This window comes from Cololabis saira, chromosome 19, assembly GCF_033807715.1.
Source record: "Cololabis saira isolate AMF1-May2022 chromosome 19, fColSai1.1, whole genome shotgun sequence".
In the NCBI taxonomy this organism is placed as follows: Eukaryota; Metazoa; Chordata; class Actinopteri; order Beloniformes; family Belonidae; genus Cololabis; species Cololabis saira.
The window spans coordinates 25,867,734-25,876,028 of NC_084605.1; positions in this window are offsets into that span (position 1 = coordinate 25,867,734).

Below are 8,295 nucleotides of genomic sequence, written 5' to 3' on the forward strand. Positions count from 1 at the left end.
CGTTAAATGTCAAATCATAAAGTTCGGTGTCCTCATCACTTTAATTTCACCAAAAAATCCTGTCTTGAAGTAGGACCAAGCGTCAAGACTTTTGTACGCCTTCAAGCTTTGCTTCGTGTATTTCCCCGGTGTAGAAATTAAGTACCTATAAATATAAGGAAACTGGATTCGTGACTAAATATTAATGTCCATGGACCTCTGGTTCTTCCGGTAACTGTTCGGGTCACTGTCAAGTCCAACTGCCTTTAATTTAAGCCGATAATTGGCTGTTATCCCGTCTTCTCCACTAGTTGTAGTCATTTCTGCTGATGTTTTGCCACAAAGTGCGAGTAAGGGGTCGTGATCCAGTGGGAAAGTGACGTCAATGCATACCCTCTATACACAACATTTTGGTAAAATCAGTTCCACTTTGGTACTAAAGGTAGTAAAATCAATTTGTCGTCTTAACAAAATATTAGCATTAACATAAACTGACCGCATGAGTTTAGTATTTATAGCACAAAGAGCAAGTCGATGCCTTCGGCCGCGACGCGTCCTGCATAGCACCCCTCTCCTCCTGCAGGTGGTGGAGTCACTGGAGGCCAGACGCACGTAATTTGTTCAGGTTAGGCCTGACCACTCCCCATGGGTGAATGCCTGGCAACCAGGTCCTCTCAAACGAGTCCCGCCCCCGAGCCTTGCTGCAGGGTATGATTCCAGTGACCCCCGCTTGGTCGAGGGACACTGGGCACCTCGATCTGTCTTCTTTGCATCAGTCTAACAGAATCCCCCTTAGTCTGGCCTCTCACAGAACCAGTTCCTGGTTGGGGGCAGGCAGTACTCGAGTTGTAAAAAAAGATCAGGGGGGATGGTGGATTTTATCATATGGGGACAGATAATTTGTGCTGATTACAAATAATATAATATATTACAAATAATAGCACTGACCAAAACACCTGCAGAAATACTGCAGGAATGACATAGCAGCAGTTAAATGCAGCCTTCTGTAAGCTTTAAATATCCACTGGGCTTACATCAAATACATCAAAACACAGCAATAAAAAACAGTTTTCTGAACTTATCAATATGACTCTGTCCTTCACAGGATAAGTAAAATGGATCACTGCAAAAACTCAAAAGAATATTTGTCTTATTTCTAGTTAAAATGTCTCATTTTAGTAAAAAAAATCTCATAACACTTAAAACAAGACTCATCACTGGAAAAAACAACAATTTTCACCTGTTTCAAGTAGATTTTCACTTAAAATAAGTAGAAAAATCTGCATGTGGAACAAGATTTTTTTGCTTGTAATAAGAAGATAAATCTTGTCCCACTGGCAGATTTTCCTACTTATTTCAAGTGAAAATTTACTTGAAACAGGTGAAAATTGTCAAATAAGTTATTTTTCTGGTGTTATTTTTCTGGTGATGACTCTAAATGTTGAAATAGCAGTAAAACCACATTCATTGATGAAATGACATAAGGGATGGAAAGGAGGGATGGCAGTTTTACAGGGGGGATGATTTTGACCGTTTTTATTTCAGGGGGGATGCCATCCCCCCTCATCCCCCCTCAACTCGAGTACTGGGGGCAGGTGACAACTACAGCTTAGCTCCTGGGACCATTTGGGTTGGCAAGCCCCAGGATAGGGTGGGAATTCATGAAGTATTTCAAATTGATTTATTTAGTGACTGTAGCAGATAGTCAAAGAAGATGACAATTTTTACAAAAATGTATGTCACCCTCCCGCCACTGTTTTTATTCCCCTGATCTCCCCTATACCAAAGATGATACGAGTACAGCAGTCTCTTTCAGTGCTCTTTAAATACTGTACTCGAAGCATGTGTCTATGGCATGACAGTTAGGGTGTTTTTCCATTACACTGTGCAGTACAGGTACAGGAAGTCCTGACTTGTGTTCAGTTGTCCACCTGTTCCAGCATAACACACCACATGCTTTATCTCAATTAGCTACCATCCTGCTTTAAAAAAGAACAAATATAAAATAAATATCTGTCCTTTTACCTTCCACCCTGAGGCACAACTGAATCTATGAGATGGTACACTGTAGGCAACCTCGTAAATACAGTTTTCAAGAAGAATACATTTTTCCTTTTATCCCCATTTTTCTCTCCTGTAATGACATTTTTCCTCATTTGTTTTTTTTCCCTTAACTCTGGCTCTCCCGTCTCTCCTCTGATCCTACACGTTCCCTCCCCCATCTGCCCTGAACCACTAGGGGTTAATTAAAACTGATTGGGCCCTCTGAGGCCACACCTGCCTCTGACAGGTAAGATACCAGGCTCATATGAGCTGAGTGTGTTCGTGCACGTGTGATTGAGTGGATACGTATAGCACATCAGACTGCGAGGACATGGGACATTGTGTGTTCATCCCATTAGAGCACTGGGAAGGCCGTCGCTGTGTATGTGTGTGTTTTGCTTAGTTTATGCATTTGAGTGTGCCCTTCAGTATTTAACTCTGCATTTGCATTTTGTATTAATGCATTTCATTTGTGTGTGTGTGTGTGTGTGCGTGTGTGTGTGTGTCTTCTCAGAGCCACTTAAGGATGTGATGCAGGATTTCTGATTAGACTCTGCTCACTGGAACCAATCGCTGCCTTTGTTTTAACACCACACCTGTTTCTCTTATGCAGAGACACTAGAGATTGAGGCAAACCCTCAGTTAAAATCTCATATTATCACATTTTACCAACATAGTTAATTGCATGCAGCGTAGACAGTCATCGATTCGAATGTTATTCCAGTTTACATAAATGCTGACCAAGCACAAGCCAGCGCACACATCCATGTTGACAGTCAAATGCATGAATGAAACAGTGATAGAAGCTGTCATCTGGTGTGCGCCTGCATGTGCATTTATGTCTGTGTGTATATCTGCTGGCAAATGAGGTGTTTGTATGTGGAAGCGAGAACTAGTGTTGTATAACAGGAGCTGGCAAGGGAGAAATGCAACACACACACACACACACACACACACACACACACACACACACACACACACACACACACACACACACACACACACACACACACACACACACACACACACACACACACACACACACACACACTGTAGAGCTCCCGCTGCTATGTTGGCAAGCAGAACAGTCAAATTAGCCTCTGGAGAACAAAGCCATCCTCAGCCTCCATTGGGGAACAGTTGGAGAGGGAGGAGGACCAGAGGGGGGGGGGGGGGGGCTCTATGTTAGGAGAGAGATGTGGAGATAAAGTGTGGATATGAGCAAGAGGAGGAAGATGACACGATGGCACTCTGAGGTGAAGTCACGACTGAGAGTTGTAAATGAGTCTGAGACAATGAGAGCAGGGAAACGTGAGAGAGGGGAGATAGTGGAGAGACAGATGCTGGAGGAACAATGAAAGCGCAATATCAATGAAGGAATAAGGGGAGATGTGAGAAGATATGTCGAATTTCATGACATAAAATTTAAATTTGTTTTAAAAAATACACAACAATTATTTCATCATAATGGATTCACCTGTATCTGCAACAGATATATTTTTAAGGAATATTTGTCTTGCACATGATTAGAAATTACAAAAAAGCCCAATGTTTCACCTCAAGGTCATTAGTATGCTAAAGGAGTTTAGACCTGATCAGACTAGCACATTTTCTTGCATTTTCAACTGCATACCAAAAACAAGAGCTGGCAGGAGACTGGCCCGGCCAGCTATAACAGTTCCCTTCACTATACTACACGTATATTGTTGCTATGTTTGCAAAATTCACGGGCAGGGGTGAGGTTTTTATGATGACTCAGAGTGGAGGCCCAAGAACCACAATGGCTGCAGAACTTCTAATAACACATTGCATCACCATGTTTTAACAGCAAAACTGTCATTCTCCAGCTTTCCTGCTTGAAAATAGACTGATGTCTCTCTGCCAGTGTCACATGCTTAATTCCCCTGCTTTTATATCTATTGCATCTTATCCAGAGGCAGTTTTTAAACGCAAAACTGATGTCTTGAATCTTTGTCGATCGTGTGAAGTTCAGATGTGTTTATTTATTTATTTATTTATTTTGATATCCCTCCATGCTCCAAAGCATGGGTCCTCTATGTAATGCAACTGGGGCCCTGGTGTTTCAAGGGATGTTTCAGCTTTTCAGCAGGCTTTGATCGATGCAACACACAAACCTAAACACAAATAGATGCCCAGACTGTAATGGAAACAATAACTGAGAAATGTAAGGTCTTTTTTTTTTTTTTTAGATGGAAGAGATTTTGATTAAAAGCACAATATTTCCATCTTTGATTTTCTGTTCAGCCTTGTTTTTTTAAACACATTTTACTGTTTTTTATTATCAATATCTTATTTACTTACTTGTATATTTCCATTACGATTTATTATTAGAATTTTTTTTCTCCATACTTTTTACTTTTTAACTCCAGTGTTTCTTCAGACGGAGTCCTCTGGGCTGTTAAAAGAGCGATGGCCCAGGTCCGCTCGTCCCTGGGTTGTGGTGGGGTCCATACACCCATCCAACAGAGGTGGTGTTTAGCCCCCTATCCCGTCCGGTGTGGCTTGTGGCCCCCTACCATGCAGTCTGGCCCCCAGGTCTAGCAGCTCCCTGTGATACTGTTCCCTCACTGACTCTACTGTTCCCAGTAATGTGTTCCATGGTATTATTTCTTTTAACCTTTGATTGTGTTTTAACATTGATAGGGATTAGTGGGTGGACAGGTGGGAGTGATTTTGTTTTTAACTGTTAAGCACTTTGTGCTGCATTTTGTTGTATGAAAAGATCTATATAAAAAACAAAAAGTTTGATTTGATATTGTGAGGGAGAGATTAGAACAAGGACAGTGATTTACCGAGGTTACTAAGGGCTAAGTGAGCAGTAATTTAATGGTGTCAGTCTCTGGGGTTCGTGAGCACAGGATAAAATGCCCTGAAACCCACAAAATGAATAAACTTATTCAAATCATCATATAGTGCAACCATCAAAGCTTACTGTTAATTGATCCCCTATATAAATGTCATGTCGAACATAAAACCTATGAATGTTATAAATGTAGAACATGTTCTTTTATCAGTCTTGGATTGAACTCAAGTGGTCAATAAACTGACTATCAATTCAGGAAAATACATGATTCAACTTATGTTCATACAAGGTTGAAGGTTTTTTATTTGCCATTTGTGCACGTTGGATTTATTGTACAGAGCTCTCTAATATTCAGCAGTTTAGGAGAAAATAGACTATGAAATACAAGTTATAAAGAACACTATACTAAACACTAAACACTAAAAAAAAGGTGGCAGTATGTAGAAGGAAATTTAAATACGAGTACTAAACAAGAGGTCAAGTCAATTGTTCAATAAGTACAACAATAGACTGTCCCGGTGTTGTAAAAGAGGGGAGAGCTGTATTGGGGTATTGCCCTTTTTTTTGGAGGGGGGGCGGGGATATTGGGGGTATTGGCAAATTGGGGATATTGCACAGTTTAAGATATTTTAAAAAATTGCACATTAACACACATTGTTAATTTTTTCCACCATCAATCTGACTGTGGTTGGAAAAAAGCGTGTTTTGTTAGCGATGATGCTGTCCGCTCTGTTGTGTCTCAGGTTGTATGTGCAATGTTTGTGTCGGAGCAGAGAGTGAACTGGATGGAGTGAGTCTCTGATGATTCCTTCTGCCCTTTTCCGACAACGCTGCTCATACAGTCAATAACAGAAAAATAAAATATGAATAGAAAACACAATTTCCCATACAGCTCCAATTTGTTTTCTGTAACATCCAAGACTGACTAACTACGTCAACAAAATGTCACGTTAGGGAAAATGGCTAGTAGATGTCACAGGGTTTTGAATTGTCAAATATTACTTCAGTACTTGATTAGAGTTCCATCTATAAGCACAGGGTCACAGGGATGTCGGGTACAAGTCGGGTACAACCTGGAGAGGTCATCAGTCCATCAGGGTCACCCACAGACAAATTACGGTACACACTTACACCCAAACACAATTAGAGCTACTACTTGCATTGAAAACTGACGCTGAAATCTTTTCTGTTGATTTCTGACACTCGGAGTAATGGTAAAATGGTTAAATATGACACCATCAGAAAGACAACAAACTGTCCATGAAAATATGGTTGGACTTGTGTTATTTTGAAATGTTCTGTTCTCCTGCATTCATTTGTTGTCTTATTTTGAAAGTATATGTCTCCATTCCATCCATCCATTCCATCCATTGCAGGGTCACAAGGACCTGCTGGAGAGTAGGCCATCTCTCTTCAGGAGAAGGGCAGCAGTACACACTGGACAGGTCACCATTCAACTGCAGGTCCACACACAGACAAACAACCATTCGCGATTACACACTCTCCTGCCAAGTCCCATCTTGACCCTATAACCCACCCCCTGTCCCCTTTAACTACATTGCCAATACTCTGTGAAATAGAGGCTCAAAAGATTGGGCTGAAAAATATTCCTATATATCTACTGTGTGATGCAAGGAATAAGTGATTGGTGCATCCAAAAAGCTGACTTATTTCTCAACCTTGCTTGCTATGATTTATTTGTGTGTAGGAACAGCAAAACATAGAAATCAATGAACAAAATGATGTATAGGAATACAAGTATGGCTGCAATAAGTCACAGGGTACTAGGCACCAAAATAATGAGTTAATCCAACAAAGTTCATAGTGACCCGACATGTTTGGATGGCAAACTTCCATCTTCATCAGAGGATGAACATAGAAGTTTGCCATCAAAACATATCAGGTATGTTTTGACAGAAAACAAAAAAAGTTTTAAAAGTTAAAAATAATGTGTGTTGTGCCAATCAACAGTAACGATGTAATGCTAGTGTCACTAGATTCAGAGATAAATGTCTTGGCACAGGATTGATTGTAACAAAACAGTGATTTTCATAATCTTATCATCCTTAATTAACGCTGAAAATGCTTACATTCATGTTTTTTATTTTTGCAGCCAAGTTATCTTGTTGTCTATGTTTTCTGCATATCCCTCCATTTCAAGTTTGATCTTGAAAAATCTCAGATTGGAGGGCCATGTAGCTCTTTGCATTAGTCTGCTCCTTTTTACCCAAAAAAAGAGTATCAGGATGTCATTAATCCTCATGATGTGAGCCCGCATAACATAGGAGTATAGCTGGGGTGTAGAAATGGGAATAGGTGGGTGTCGCCCCTAAAGACAAAAATCTATTAGTGACTGGTTTTGGAAGGAGCACAGTAGTGCAGCAAATTAGCACTGTTGCCTCTCAGTAAGGAGCTTCAACCTGCTGGCTGCCTGAACCCTAAGACCTCATGTAGAGTTTGGTTTGCATGTTTTCTCTCAGTCCAAATGTGCATGACGGGTTAACTGGGGTCTGGCCTTGGGATGTACTGGGTGACCTGTCATTACATTTGAATCCACAAACTTACTACAATAAGACCAGGAGAGCAAAGAGAAGAGCCAGTTAAGAAGGAGGAGACGGGAGAGAAAGGCAAGATCTGGATCAGGCCCACAGTAGCTCGGTCCAGCTAATTATGCGAGGCAGACAGCTCTGGCATACGGAGGGCGGAGGGCAAAAGAGAAAACAAAATGAGAGAAGACAAACAAATGGAGAGACGACTGAGAAAGAGTAAGTGACATAGTTGGAGGCAACTAGATGAAAGGCAGGGGTGTGGGAGAGACGAAGAAGGCAGCGGTGAGGAGGAGACGAGCACAAAGAGAGGATGAGAGGGAGTGGGGGAGGGAAGGGTAGAAGGGGTGAGGTTTGTCCTTTGGCCGATGGTCAATTAGTGGTGGGGAGAGTAAAAGGCCACAGTGATCTGTGTCTCCGGCTGCAGAGAGCTCTCAGCTTGTTTACTCTTGTACTGAAGGAGACAGCTGGGGCGCCTCCAACACCCAGGCTGCACAACATCATTAAGGGAAATATTAAACGGGAAATGTTTCTTGTGTTTAATTGAGAGAAACAAAGACCGTCACTGCAGAAATCTGGTAAAGGATCTTTGTGTCAGATCACTGATTTCTATGTGATCCTGGTGATCTAGACATACTCTCCCGTTACATGTATGCATGAAAAATGCCTTTGAGATGGAAAATTCAATCAATGTTAAGGGTAAAACATAAGGTATGTACTTGCTCCAGCATTTTATACTTCACTCTTGGGAGACACACAATAAAAGAAAGGAGTAAAAAGAAGAGAGCCCCATTTTACTGTTTTACTCTTGCAGGGCCAGTTTACGCGTTCCTGGCCAATCTCTATTGAAGGCTGCTTGATTTGGGCAGACGTACAGTTTGCACCATCCTCTTTCCAGCATTC